Source organism: Mesoplodon densirostris, chromosome 8, assembly GCF_025265405.1.
Source record: "Mesoplodon densirostris isolate mMesDen1 chromosome 8, mMesDen1 primary haplotype, whole genome shotgun sequence".
NCBI classification, from domain to species: Eukaryota; Metazoa; Chordata; class Mammalia; order Artiodactyla; family Ziphiidae; genus Mesoplodon; species Mesoplodon densirostris.
The window spans coordinates 84,673,172-84,688,656 of NC_082668.1; the positions used below are offsets into that span (position 1 = coordinate 84,673,172).

Consider the following 15,485-nt stretch of genomic DNA (forward strand, 5'->3'; position numbering starts at 1 on the left):
CTAGTGGGAAGCAGCCGCATAGCACAGGGAGATCATCTCAGTGCTTTGTGACCACCTAGAGGGGTGGAATGGGGAAGGTCGAGGGAGGGAGATGCAAGAGGGAAGAGATATGGGAACATATATATATGTATAACTGATTCACTTTGTTATAAAGCAGAAACTAACACACCATTGTAAAGCTATTATACTCCAATAAAGATGTTAAAAAATATATATATATCCTTATTTTTAAATGCCTTTCTTTTTTTTTTTTTTTTCTTTTTGCTGTATGCGGGCCTCTCACTGCTGTGGCCTCTCCCGTCGCGGAGCACAGGCTCCGGACGCGCAGGCCCAGCGGCCATGGCTCACAGGCCCAGCCGCTCCGCGGCATATGGGATCCTCCCAGACCGGGGCACGAACCCGTATCCCCTGCATCGGCAGGCGGACTCTCAACCACTGCGCCACCAGGGAGGCCCTTAAATGCCTTTCTTACCATTAAGTTAGCATAATTAATTTTAATATAAAAGTTCTAATGTTATTAATTTTACATTGTATCAGTAACAGGAAACAGAACACTTGTAAAATATAGAAAAAGCCAAAGTCAAAAATCAAAATCACCTATTACCTAACGTCCAAAAGATAACTATTTTTTATGATTTTGATTCTACTTTTCTAATTATTTTATGCTTATATATACTTAAAATATTGAGCCCGTAGTGTGTATATTGCTTTAAACTCACACATAGTCCCTTAATTCCTTTAATTCCTCTCCAGTCTTCTTCTATACATATTAGTTTTAATCATGTTTCTTTATATTTCTGGGAAATTTCTTCACTAATTATTAATTTTTAAACATATGTATTTTTTTACATGGTCAAAATACTGATTTCAATGGCTATCTGATATTCTACTACATTGATAAATATATATTAAGTATATTTAGGTAATTTAAAGTTTTAATTATTGTGTGATTTCTTGAAATAGCTTTGTATTTAAAAACCTCATTCTTCTTGTCGCCCATTAAACCATAAATTTATTGCTGCCACCTGTTTCTACAGTGGCCATAGAATATAGTAAATTAAAGTAAAGGGAAAATGGAATAATGTAGCCATAGGTGTCCTAGGTCAAAGAAATACTGTATAAATAAAATGTAATAAGCATATGTAGACAAACTTAAAGTCACCTCACTGTGAATGGCTGGGAAACAGTAGCAATATAATGCCTAATTTTGTCTCAGCCATCATAATTGCATGTTCCATAGATAACTATCAGTAATTAAAGAGGCAAAGATCCAAATCTTGCTTTGGCTTCGAAAGAGTAGCAATAGCTGTGGTATCCCCAGTTGTCAGCTAAAGTTATCAGGAGTTATAGTATTCAGATAAAATGTATTTACCATTCTCTCTATTCTTAATCCCACATAAGAAATTCTTAGAATATCTGGAGTTTAAATGAGACTGTGATCAAAACTTGTTTTTACTGTTTATTTGCAAGGCTAATGGCTTTTCTTCAATGGCATGTTGATGTTCTAAACTAAGACAAGTGTGACTAAGACAAGGTTCTTTAGCCTAACGACTGAATTAAATAACACCACCTTCCAAAACGAAGGAACACATATGCACTATGATCATATGCATACATAACAATCATATACTAGTATAATAAGGGTGTATAATTTCCTTCCCTCCAGAGATAAAAATTAGAGCCAAACATGCTTGGATCATGGTTTCATGTAATAATGCTCTTTGATAAAACAGACATGAATAGTGAATACTAAACAGGAAGCTGACTATATGAACAAGGAAGAAAATGCATGCCTCATTTCAAAGAAGCCAGTCACTAGCATTAATAGTAAGCCATGGGATTAAGCTCATTAAAAAATTTGCCTAAAGGAGAAATCTAATTTGTTTCTTGTATTTCTTCATGTCGTATGTTTAATATAAAGCATAGAGGTGGATTTTGTGATCTGGATCATGATTTTAATCTGCATAGAACACTTTAATATAGTTTCCTTATCTGAGTACCACAATTAAGTTCAATTGATGGTATCCCAGATTTGAAGTTTGATTGTGAAGTTGTTTTTCTTTCCTTACCTTTAATCAGGCCACTGAGAGAAATTCTGTTCTCTTAAAAGTTAGCTGTGATAGAGGGAATTGTTTATCTAGGTAATCGATTTTGTCTATGAGCTCCTCTGCCAGGCATTGAGCACTCAGAGATCAAGAAGGAATCTTTGTGTCCTTAGAACCATGTACTTTTGCCAGGTGCATGGTAGGCATTCAATATTTACCACTGAGTGGCTCCATATCTGATATTCCTCTTGTATTTCTTTCTTTCTTTTTTAATGTATTATTATCTTTAATTAAGTACAAAGACTTTCCCAATCATGTCACCTAGAGATCATTTTCTCCACTGCTCTGTTTGGCCGCCAGTCTCTTGTCTCTCTTCTCAGCAATGGTAAGGCAGATACCCCTTCCCTGGGGAAGAGAGATCCATGGTTTGTTGTTTTTGCCAATAACGAAAATGTTGGAGAGCCAGATGGCAAAGCTGTTGCCATTGGCATCCTTCACATGAACTATATCAAAAGAAACAGAATGTCTTTTCTGGTTGGTGGTCACACCAGTTCTTCCCAGGTTAGCATCTCCAGTCACCATGCTCAGGTTACCAGTGTCAAATTTGACAAAATCAGTAAACTTGCCAGTCTCCAAATCAACTTGAATGGTGTCACTTACCTTGACAAGGGGATCAGGGTAGCTGATGGTGTGAGCACCATGGGTCACCAGATGAGGGATTCCTTTTGTGCCCACAAAGATCTTTCTCACTTTGCACAACTTATACTTGGCCTCCTCAGGTGTAATATGATGAATAGCAAAGCGATCCTTGGTGTCATGGATCAGACGAAAATTCTCTCCAGTCTTGTCAATACTGATGACATCCATAAAACCATTAGGGTAGGTTATATCAGTGCGAACCTTGCCATCAATCTTAGTGAAACTCTGCATGCAGATCTTCTTTACTTCATCTTCTGTTAAGGCATACTTATGTCTGTTCCTTAGGAAAATGATTAGGGGGAGACATTCCTTCAGCTTGTGGGGACTTGTAGATGGACAAGGAGAAAACACACTAGTCAGTTTATCCAATGCTTTGGAGTTTCTACACAATTCAGGTGCTTCTTGGGACCACGAGCCATGGCTGCACTAGGCATGAAAAGAGTTCCTCTTATATTTCTATCCTTGGTTACTGGTATCATCATCCATACTGTCTCCTAAATTAAAAATCCTAGATTCAGGGTTCCCTCTCACTCCCACTTAAGTATCTGTTGAATTATTTCCTTAATATCTTTCCTCTCCATCGCCAGGGCTGCCACTGTTTTCATTCAGAGCTTTATAACTTTTTTCTAGGATATTTCAACTGTCTCATTTGGTCTCCTTTCTTCTAGACCCTCTCTCTAATTCATTCTCCTGAGTTACCTAATAAAACACAGTTGTAGTCAAGCCACTTAAACATCCCCTATAAGTACAAATTGATTCTTAGTTGAACTCCAAACAACCCAGCATTACAAACGCACAATCCCATATCAAGATCAAATAACATTACCATTTTCACAGTGAAAGTTTTAGTTTCTTTCACGTATACATTAGTCATGCCTCAGAATCTGTATAAATTATAGCTCTTCTTCCCAGAATACCCTTTTCCTTTTCCACAAAAGAACTCCTACTCATCCTTTAAGATTTATTTTCCATGTCACCTCCTCTATGAAGCCCACTGTGACTACCTTAAGTGATACCAGTAGAGCCACACTGCATTAAAGCCATACTACCTGGATTTGGATACTGACTCTGTCACCTTGGCAAGTCACTTAACCAGTCTATGCCTTAGTTGTCTCATAAATGAAATGGATATGGTAAAAGTAATTACCTCATAGGCTTGTTGCAATGGTTATATGAATCAATTAATACATGTAAAGTAAAACACTTCAGTCTTGGTTAAGTGTTTGATAACTGTTAGCTATTTTTATATAGTTTATTCACTCCTGCCTTTATGTTCTTATATAATTTTCAATTAGAGAATGTATCCCGTTATGCTGTATCTATCTCTTTATATAGGCCCTTACCTCTAGATGGAAAGCCACTTAGCTTGAAGACTGTGACTTATTCATCTCTTTAACCTGTCAGAGCACCAAACCAGATTCTGAGCACATAGTATTCAGTGAATGTAAAATGAATAAATGTGTGAGTGAATGAATGAATATACAAACTCAGGTAAATAATATGCCAAATCTGTTTCTGTATGTGTCTGTTACACAAATCAAAGTAGATTCAATCTATTAGCCAAGCATCTATAGACTTGTATTGGTGGAATAAAATATAGGAAACTCTTTCTTGTGCCTTGAACCCCAAAGCAGTGTCATAGCCCTTTTAGTTATGATGTAACCTTCCCATTGACATGGAAAAGCCACTGGTCCTATTAAATTATTATTTTTTTTCTTTTTTACCTACTCAGTTCACATTTGCTTTTGCATATGCTGTTTGACTCCATATTTTTGGTCCCAGGTTAGACATCTACTTCATTAATAAGAAGAAATCATTATAATCAACTCTGATAGTCACTAAGAAATAAATGTATCCTTTGTGTTCTCAGAGAGGAGGTTTGCTTCATTTGCTCTCTTCTCTTGATATATGCTGTTTTCTAATGCCTTTGTGGTGATAAAGAGAATGAAGGGTAAGGGGGAAACCTAGATACTTTCTTCTCTGGGTCACTTTGCATAAAGACTTCTTTACAGCCACGTTCAGATGATTTATGTACATATTGTATATGCAGCAGCAGCAGCAGTTATAGAGCTATTCCTACCATTTAACCTGCATCATTCTGAGTGGCCATTCACTGGCTGCTTAACTTAACATCTGCTACTTTGGGAGTCTAATATCCAGATAGAATGAAGAATCAGAAAAATAAAACTCCAATAGGCTTGTTTACTTCGATAGATAATGATGTGTGGTTTTGCGGGGTGGGGTGTATTTTGTCTTAGTTTGCATTATCCAAAATTATCTATCTTTTTAATCTTTGCAGAATTAAGACATGTTTGTCTTTTCCCAACTTAGGAATCAGACAGCAGAAAGAAATATAAATGGTCTCCTCTATGTACTCTATTTAAGGAAGGTCTTGTTGTTTTATAGTCTTTTGCAGCTTCCCAAACACAACATTAACAATATTTGATATTAACAAATTTTCACAATATTTGAAAGTAGACAGAGGCCAATACAAATCAAAATACCCATACAATTGCTAAATCTGTCTAACTAAACTAGTTAAATGCTCTCTAGTTGTCATATATAATTGGTAACTGAATCATAAAACCATTGACTTTTAAGGCTATAAATGAGATCAGAGCTCGGCTTAGCCAACCAATATAAAATTCCTTCTTTCTTTTTGACGAATTCCTTTCTCCTCATTCCTCAGTTGTCACCTTTAGTTCAGGCTTTCATCATATCTTCTTAACTCCTCTTCCTCCACCTCTGTGCTGCCTTGTTGCTCTATGAGTCTAGACACGCCTCAACTGCCAAAGGTGCTTTCTTTATTCATCACTTTGACTATACCGCTTTTCCTATGCCTTGGTCACTTCCCAACATCTCATAGGTTGCAAAAATCTCCTCACTTCAAGCTTCATTGCACTCCAAGAAGGGGCACCAGACTTCCTTTTCTCCTTCAACCTCCCAACACATGCCTAAATCTCCTGTCACCCAAAAAACTTCCTCAAAGTCCTCTCACTGTAGTTAGTAAAGCTCTTGCCCCTGTTTCTGGACTTTTCCCAAAGTACCATTACTGGGAATTCTCTTTTCTCCTGGCTAGTGAGGCAATCTCTTCCCTATTAGTTCAGAAACTCCATTCCTGCAATACAATCTTCTTAGATAAATCAGTCCTTATGTGCTTTGGACACACCCTGAATTTTTTTTTTTTTTTTTTGCTTCTTTCTCTGCCCACCTAAGTTGTATTTTCTTTTAATGCATCCATTAAATTCATCCATTTCACTGAATATATGTATCAGACAGTCCTTTCACGTACTTTTAGGTTTAGTATGTTGTCTCTGTCATACACATGTAAATAGGTTCCAGTTATCAATTGCTGAGTAACTACCACAACACTTCGTGTCTAAAACAGCAACCATTTAATTACATCTTATGAATTCTGTAGGACAAGAATTTGAGAAAAACTCAGCTCAGCGATTCTCCACATAGTGACAACTAGGATCACTTCATGATATCCGTTTGGTGGATGGGTAGGTTTGGAGGGTCCAAGGTGGCTTTACATACATGTTAGGCATCAGGAATGGCCAGAACCCTGGGCTCGGTTTGGACTGTTTGAACAAAGTGCTTATATGTGGCTTCTCCAAGGCAGTCTTAGGGTAATTAATCCTCTTACATGGCAACTCAAGGCTCCTGGAAGACTCAAGAGGCTCCAAGAGGCCCAAGTAGAAGCTTTAAAGTTTCTTAGGGCCTAACCTTGGACTTTCTAAAACATCACCTCTGCAGCCTCTATTGGATTAAGCAAATCATTAAGACTAGCTTAGAGTAAAGGCAAGTGAAATTAGATTCAACCTCTTGATGAGAAGGATAGCATAGGAATATGTAGCTATTATATGTAATATATAGATATAGAGATTAGATATAGATATGTAGATATGACATTTGATAAATGACTTTAATTACAGTAATGATTTTCTGATTTTAGGAAACAATATTGAAAAGAAATTGTATTGATTGTACCTATAATGCATGTTGTCAACAAAATATTCAAACTTTAGAAAACATTTTCTCTACTTTACCACCCTCCTGTAACTTGCTCAGCACCTTTTTTTTTTTTTTAACCTAGATAGACTACAATCTTCTTGGGTACAGTGTATATTTCATTTTTATATCCCTAGCAACTGTCTCAGAGCTTGGTACACAGTAAACTCTCAATAAATGTTTGCTGAATTGAATTGAATTAGTCCTGGATTTTGAGGCTGACATGGCCAACTTAATAACTTCTCTGAACATACCATAAAGAAGCATAAAGGTAGCAAGAAAATCCAGCCTTATCAAGGGTAAATCCAACAGGAGGTACTGATATATATATTAATATATATATTATATATGTTAATATATAAAATATATATTAATATATATGCCAACTAATACAGTTCTAGAAAACACAGGTGATGGTATCAGTTAATCTTTTCCATCTCCCTTCATGCAGTAGAAATTTTGAGACCATCCATTTAGCATGTCTATGCCCAAATTACTGCAAGAGCTGGATAGCAAACATTCTGGATTACTTCTGACAAGCTTTAGTTATTTTGGAGAAAACGGGGGCAAACAAAATGATTCTATTATGCCTCTCTGTCATTAGAGAAAAGCCAAACTACTAAGAGTCAATAATAAGAATTGACATATCTTTTTGAATTCGCAGCTTTTAATATACAAAGTAAATTAAAACGTCCTTTTAATCTTGGATGGAATTTCCTTCTTTAAGCTGTGATCTTGTGTTTCTCTGTTAATTTCAGATTTAAAGAACTCTTGGCTGATGAAACTGTTGTATAAGCAGAGGCACTGTTGTTCATTGTGTAATGTGAGAATCAGAAACTCTGCTGCAATTCTCTTGTCATGTTGCTGACAGAGTTCCAGAATTTTGATTGGAAGGATGGATATATTTTATAATTTGTTTTAATCCTGAGGCAATTTTATGAGATTTGTTTCAAATTACTTACTAAATTCATTTCTATTTTTTTTCTGTATGTATTAGGAAAATACTGCCTCTTGTTTCCACAAGTCCTATCTACTTATTATATCTGTTTGTCTTGGCTATTAGGATAATGCATTTAAAAATTCTTTTAAATAATCATTAGAAATTTACATCATTTTTTCTCATTTTACTAATATTAGTGGACAATGCTTGAATAAAACCAATTTAGGGAACTGAAGTATAAAAATATTGCTATATATTTCCAAGACATGCTTTCCAAAAAATTTTCTGTTCCTGTTTTGCAGACTTGACAAATAAGGCATAAGATGATAAAATAACTCACCAAGGTCATTTAAGATAATAGTAAACCTGGGAAGCTTATTACTATTTCGTGATCATTTTGTCTCTTTCTAGGTCTTTCCAACTCTGTTGTCCACCTTTAAATACCTTTTTCAACATTAATGAATTTAATAAGCTTTTACATTTAATACATTGTTTACAGACTATAGTCTTTCCATTGGAGACATTATTTTACTAATTTGTTTTAATTGCTAGCTATTTCTATATCCCTTGTATTTATTTATAGTTCTTTCTTACTGTAAATTATTTCTTTACATACATTCATACAAAATTCACATATATGGATTTTTATTTCTAATTTCACACCCATTGCCCTTCCCTATCCCAAGAATTTGGAAGTAACAGTTTTCTACTGTGTCTTTCCTTCCATTTGGCAACCATTTTATTTCACTGTTTTTGAAGTGATGCAGTAAGAGAAAAATGGCTGCCTTTTGTTTATTTCCTTGTACATTAACATGATGACATCATCAAAAAGATATTAGCTAGAATGTACATATCTTTAAGAACCAAGAGGTACACTATAAGCCAGAAACACTCTGTTTTCCTTTTCCTCTTAATGCCCCAAGGTTTTGCAGCTTTAGCGTAGCTCTTGTGTGCAGGGGGAAAAAGGAACTTGAGCGTTTTGGAACAAATGCATTAAAATGGTGGCATTTAAAACATATCTGAATATTTTTTTCAATGTTAAGAAAAATCCATGAAAAGGCATTTATTTAAGTCATGAAACATTCTAAATTAACGCTACCACTACAAAAAATATTATAAAAAATGATGTTAAATCATTGTATTTAGAGACTGGCTAAAATATTTAGCCACATGTGCCTATTCTGGCTTTGAATTATTTTTAAAAATTTCCATTGACACAAAAAATTTTGTTATAATTATTTCCAAAAAATAACTTCTCATTAATGGAAGGTTTAAGCAGGTATATAGATTTACTATTTTTAAGATTACTGTATTACTTACAAACACTATTAAAATGTACAGAAAATGTATAACTGTACAGAAAATTTATTTTCTGATCTTCATTTATGATACTTCTGACTTTTCTTTCTGTGCTCTTTGTTGCACATTGCATGTACTTGTCATAGGATTTTCATTAACAAGCCACAAGCTTTCAGATACAAATTCAATTTAGATTATTAAAGAGATAAGAAGTTTATTTTTTTCATCAACTTCCAATTATTAAATAGCTTTTTCATTTGGAAATACACAATCCATTTTCAAATTTTGAGAAATAATTTTAGGTAATTATTTTAAAATGTATTTCAGAAAGATAATCTGACTATACCTATGTGTGTGTATGTATATGTATTAATTCAATATTTATATAGCAGAAAATTCCTGTAAATGTTGAGTAGTCAGCTCTGAAACTACTTGTTAACACTGAAATCAGATAAGGTAAACCATATGCTTTATTGAGGTAAGTGGTCTAAAATAAGTTACTGAGATTTTAAGAATTAATACGAACCACATGTCCTTTAGATCTTTAAATTGAAATCTTCATTGTTCTTTTAAGTCAGCTGTTCTAGGGATGTGTCATCTTTTGAGAGATAAATTAATCATCTACCTCACTTATATACATCAATAAAAGAGACACCCTCTCATCTACTTTATCAAAAATAATTAGAACATCTATATTTTTATTCATATATTGTATCTTATTTTTATTCATATATTAGTGATTGAGATTTTCATTGAGGAGATTTTTAGGGAAACAGCCACTTATCCTTTTAGAAAGCAACCTCCTCCAATAAAAAGAAACGCCAGCAATCTAAAGGTTAAAACATACTGTCAAATCATTCAGTTAAGCAAGGCTCTTTAATAACATTTGTACAACAGTATTTTCAGAAAGCAGAAGGTAGGAAATAGCTCTTTGCTAGTTCCCCTTCCTTAAATTATTATCCAGCCTCTTATTAAAATAAAATCTAGTGAACTTCTTTTGAATGCCTGCTCAAACGTTTTCTATAATAATAAAAAAAAATCTTGTGAAGGGATTTCCATAAGTTGTGCTGCATTAATGACTTAGAGCAGCTTCCTAATCTGTTATTCCTTCCTCCTAGCAGACCTCAGCTGATAAAAATATCCATACACACAGTGAAGTCAGTGGCATGCCTGGCTTTCTCAGACAAAACTCCCATGTGATCACATATAGGCAGCCTCAGTGAGGCTGATGCCGTGCAGCAAGCAGTAGGTAATGAGTCTTTGTGCAGAGTGAAGCTCTTGTCGCTGAACAATAAAGCATACGGTACCAGCAATAAAACACAGGGCTGGCAAATTTCAGAAGATTCCGCTGAACCAGGAAGAACAGTGCCTTCGGTGATGCTGACACACATTATAAAATGATAATCAATTTATTTTGGATTCTAATGAATAAAGAGTGCAAGGACTAAGACTACAGCTATTTGAACAGGTCAGTGATTTTACAGATTACTCCAACACTTCCTTGTGTTTGATTGGATTTAAATTAGGATGGTCTGATGTGTGTTTTGCCTTAAACAAAAACTTTGCAAGATATTTACAGTGTGTAATATGAAGGATGCACTTGAATTGACCCAATTCATTTAAATGGCTGATGTAGTCAGATGTGATAGAGAAATGTTTATATGATTATAGTAAACTGAAAAGTAATTTATTCTATTTAAAAATTTATGGGTTAAAAATCATTCAATAATTTCTAATCTTCTATGATTCAGAAAGAACATAAAGCAGAATACTACTAAAAAATAGCTCAAATAAAAAGCTTCACATTAATTTTTCCGGTATTAAAAAATCCTGTATTGCAATAGTTTGTGTCTTATGATTTGGATGATATATCCTTCAAAATTTATTGATATCTTTCAGTGCACTGCAAGAGGTTTAGTATATTTAATTATTTAAATAAAAAATTTTAAAACTAAGAAAATTTTGAAATATTAATAATGCTATCTCCCAGAACAATGCATTTTATATTTAACTATAATATAGTATATATGTATAGTAATCTGTTGTGTGCCTTTTATTTTGCATGTTATATTTCTTTTGATAGATGGAAAATATTATTGCATTAAACCTTTTATTTCATAAATATTCACTCATTAGTGGAGAAAACAAATTAGCTTAATTTAAAAAAGAAGAATTGATTAATTATGTGATGATGCATATTTCCATTGACACCATTTAGAAAAGAAGAATATGTGCCTTCATCGGTATTTATAAAAATATGTACACACATGACCTTCTGTATCTAGAAAATAACCACTTCTTAGGTTTATGAGCAAGAGAGTTTATGTTTTAAATAGAGAGATTGCTGTGTGTAGGAAGACAAGGAAGAAATAACTAACAAATAATAGCACAACACTGAACATCTCTGTCAAAGGCAGACAAGCATTACTGCTGCATGAATCTTTACATTAAAACACATAGTTTAACTTTGCTCTGCATTTTTACTGCTGTATTGTTTTAAAGGCATCGTGGGACCTAAATTCTTTACAATTAATTTCTTGGACACCATTTAGGATGATCTTCTCTAAGGCACTAGGGTACATTTAACATTTTATAGAATTACCGGTGACTTCATGTATTTGTATAGTGACTCAAATAACTGTATGGCTGTAAGATGTTGTTTAAACCACAACAAAAAGAAATACCCTATGTCCCTGATTATGCGTGTACTATGTATTCCAAGGGGAAAAAATAGCTATGTTTCAAAAACAAGAGAAGTTAATGAAAATTTTAAATTGGCCTTCCACATGTATTTAAATGAAGTATTTGACTATTTGAGTTTCCTTGGTTACCACTGTCGCTGCTGACAGCTTCTTTTTGGTGGGGAGGGGGGAAAGCAGCACTCCAAAACAAAGAGTTAAAAAACACTTATCCATTAATAGTCGCGGGGCGGGGGGAGGCGGGAGGGTGTGATGCGGACAGCCCGGCGCAGTTGGTGCCCACTCCCCATCGCGTATTCCAGCTCTCGGGCGATTCAGGTATTCTGGCAGAACCGCAGTTCCACAATTCCTTACCCAGCATTCCGTTTCAGCTGCTGGAGGGCTGCCTGAGCCTTATGCAAATGAGACCAGCTCCGAGGCTTTGACTGCAGAAGCGAGAGGAGGGGGGCAGAAAGGAGTTCAGAGGTCACAGGGCTGGTGGAAAGGCTGGATCAGTTGCCCGAAAAAAAAAAATGCACTGGGCTCCTCTGCAGCAGTGTTTTGCAGCAGTTACATGAAGTGTGCTTTATTTCTCAGAGTGAAGATCTTAACAGCGTGTGTGCGGTAGTCGTTTAAAGTAAACGCAGGTACGATGACAGATTTCATGATGCGCCTGATTTTATTTCTATAAAAGACACTGATGAGGATTGGCTATTGTAACTCATTGTGGAAATTGGCAGGGTGTTCTCGATTTTCAGCTTCCCTTAACTAGTTTATTAAATCATCTTAATGTTGTCTCAATTTGAAACGTAAGTGTTTTGTTCCAATGGAATAATGTCATGAGAGAAAAAATTGGTTTGGGGCTTCTAAATAATTCCATTTTGAGGAAAGTTTTTGATTGCAGAGAGGTGTCTGGGTTGAAACATCTAGCTGAATATCAAGACTTTCAACTTTTAGAGGATTTTCACATTTTTAAGAAATGTATTTTAAATAAGGCATCTGGAAGTAAATAATGGAGTTCTTTTGTTCATCCCCCACATGATATCATAAGGACAGTTTTAATAAGTTATATTTTCATTTCATTTTAAGAGAGGGTTTCAGTTTCGAGATTCTTCTTTCTATATTTCATTGTTAAACATCTTATCAAAGAAATAATTTATTTGGGGGTCACATCCTTTAAATACTTTAATTTTCATAATTGTTATTAATTTTCTTTGGAACTTTTTAGACAATGCTATTTTGAACTCAACATGTTCAACTTCCTATGACTTTTCCTTTCAGTTAAATCTGGATTGTGAAGTGATCCTCATAAATGTCACAGGCAGGACAAAAGTCTTTTTCCATGCACTAAATTTCCCACTTTTGTAAAATGTGTGATCACATCATAGAAAAGTCTGACCTGAACCAAACAAATGTGTACTCACTTTTATTGTTCATATTGCTTTTTTATTTCCAAATCATATTTTTAAATAAACTTAAAGCATTGTGATCAGACTGTTTATCTATATCATTAAAATTTTAAAATATATCAATTCAGCAGTTACAATGCTGATGGGAAAAAATGTTATTTTAATTTGCATCAAGTGTGCATCTGTCTACATTATAGGTTGTACGTGTATGAAAATAAATTGGAAAGATGAAGAGGGAAAATAACGTTTAGTCATGAAATAACTGCTTTATGCTTTCATATTTGCATAAGATATTTTGGAGTGAATTTTATGAAGTTTACATACAAAGAGCTAGTACATGTTTAGATAAACTTTCTTTTGCATTGAAAAGGGGGCGTTTATTTTATTATAATGATTAAGGCTTGGCAGTTTGGCAACAATATCTTTTATTTTTAAATGGGAGGTTGGGGGGAGCATGGAAGGCAGACCAAAACAGGAGGATGGCCATTTAAAACAGTGATTTAAAACAGTGAAAGACAATTACTTGAAATATTTATGAAATCACTTCATAGTAGTCATCCAGGGCCAGATTCTCACCCTTTATCACTCTATGGGGACACTGTGACATTTATCCAGGATCCCGAGATTAATTTAGGAAAAGAAATTCATATTTTGGTATGAGTTTTTAAAAAACAAATACTCTGCCATTTTCTTCTAAATTCTCTTTTGAAACTTTCAGTAATGACTGAAGCTTAAGGGGGTATATTTTAAATCAATTATTTCCTTTTTATGTTGAATGGAAAGTGCTGTCCTCTGTCCTCTGGTCCAAACAACGTATTTGTTTATTTTTGTTTTATACATATGTATATAATTTGTTATGAAATACCTATGTTTACATATATTTATATATGTATATATTGTTATGCATACTATAAATTATATATATTTTGTATGTATACATACATATATTTCAAACAGCCAAATAAAATCTTCCTTACGGTCAACTATATTTAATCCAACAATTTTGAAAAGCAAAAACTCTGTATTTCATTTTTAACTCAGGTAGTGCCCATAGTTTATACCTCCCAACCTCTGCGTGTGTTCTAGGCAGGGCACAGGGAGGAGGAGAGAACTGGGTTTCAAATTCATTTAGCTTGTCCAATACTATTAACTTTGTAAATGCAGCCGCTACCCGTTAGCACATTCTGAATATAGAAATAAAAACACTGCGGGCAAAGAAGGAGAGCCTGTGAAGATTCTTGTAGAAAACGTGGTAATAGACAAATGTGAAATAAAGAGAATTGTTATGCTTCCGTGAGTCACGAGAGAGCTATATATGTTCTGCAGCAAATTTATGGCTGTGAATATCCTGGAGAATTTATGTTTCTATGCAAATTCACTCAGAACTTTGAAGTCTTTTTTGCATTTGCTCGAACCATACTGCTTCCATTCAAATCTCAGCAGCGTGTACCTAGTAAGTTCATGGTCTGGATAGTTGGGTGTATATAGAAAAATGCATTTGTGTACATGCAATTCAAATTAAATTTAGAAAGCTAAAGAGTAAATAGAATAACGTAAAAACAAATCATTGAAGGAAGTGCAGTTAGTGTACTTGAAGAGGTGATGTTACATCAGACTTCAAAGGAATCTTTAAGGATTTTTCAAAAATTAATTTCCTGCTTTCTGATTACCAGTCTGTCTTTGTCATCACTTGAAACTAGAGACCATATTGTAAGCTTGGAAAAGATGTTAGGGCAAACATGTTGTACTCAGTCTAGCAGTATGGAACATAGTCTAAAATCTACAAATAACTTGTCATCTCAAAATCGCATGTGTAGGTTTTAGGTTGTATTATCACTATATGTGTCCTCCTGAACTTCTGGTGCCTATGAAATAGAAAAAAGAAGAAAATAACATAACATATAGCAGGAAAATGTTCAAAATAATTGAGAATTCAAAACAATCACATTTCTTCATTTTAACCTGGCATTTCTTAGGAAACAAAACATATGATTGCATTTTTATCGCCTATTCTAAAATTTAAATAGAATTGTATCAGTTTTATTGAAGAGTATAAGAATGATAAATTGCAAAATGATTTTAAAGATCTTATTTTTATTCCATAGTATTTGACACATGGCATAATTATAGTAATACTTTGTCTAGGACAGTTGGAAAATAATCTGTACTAAATTAACCAATTTTCCAAATAGGTAAAGTTTATGACTTAAATGGCCAGTTTTTTTAAATGTGTTAATTTCTTTCATGAAAGCAAAATACAGTACATGCCATTCTGCCTTATTGAGCAAACTGGAAATCCATTTAGGCTTTTCTTCATGGCATAAGAATCATTATTTCCATCGTTACATTGACTTATTGCAAATGATAACACTGTTCCCCAACTGTACACCAACACTAAATG

The 15,485-nt window shown here is 34.2% G+C and overlaps 1 pseudogene; it reads right to left on the reverse strand.

Annotated features, from left to right (window-relative positions):
- Window positions 1-2,366: 2,366 nt before the first annotated feature.
- Window positions 2,367-3,163, reverse strand: LOC132494896 (small ribosomal subunit protein eS4-like; annotated as a pseudogene).
- Between the last annotated feature and the right edge of the window lie 12,322 nt (window positions 3,164-15,485).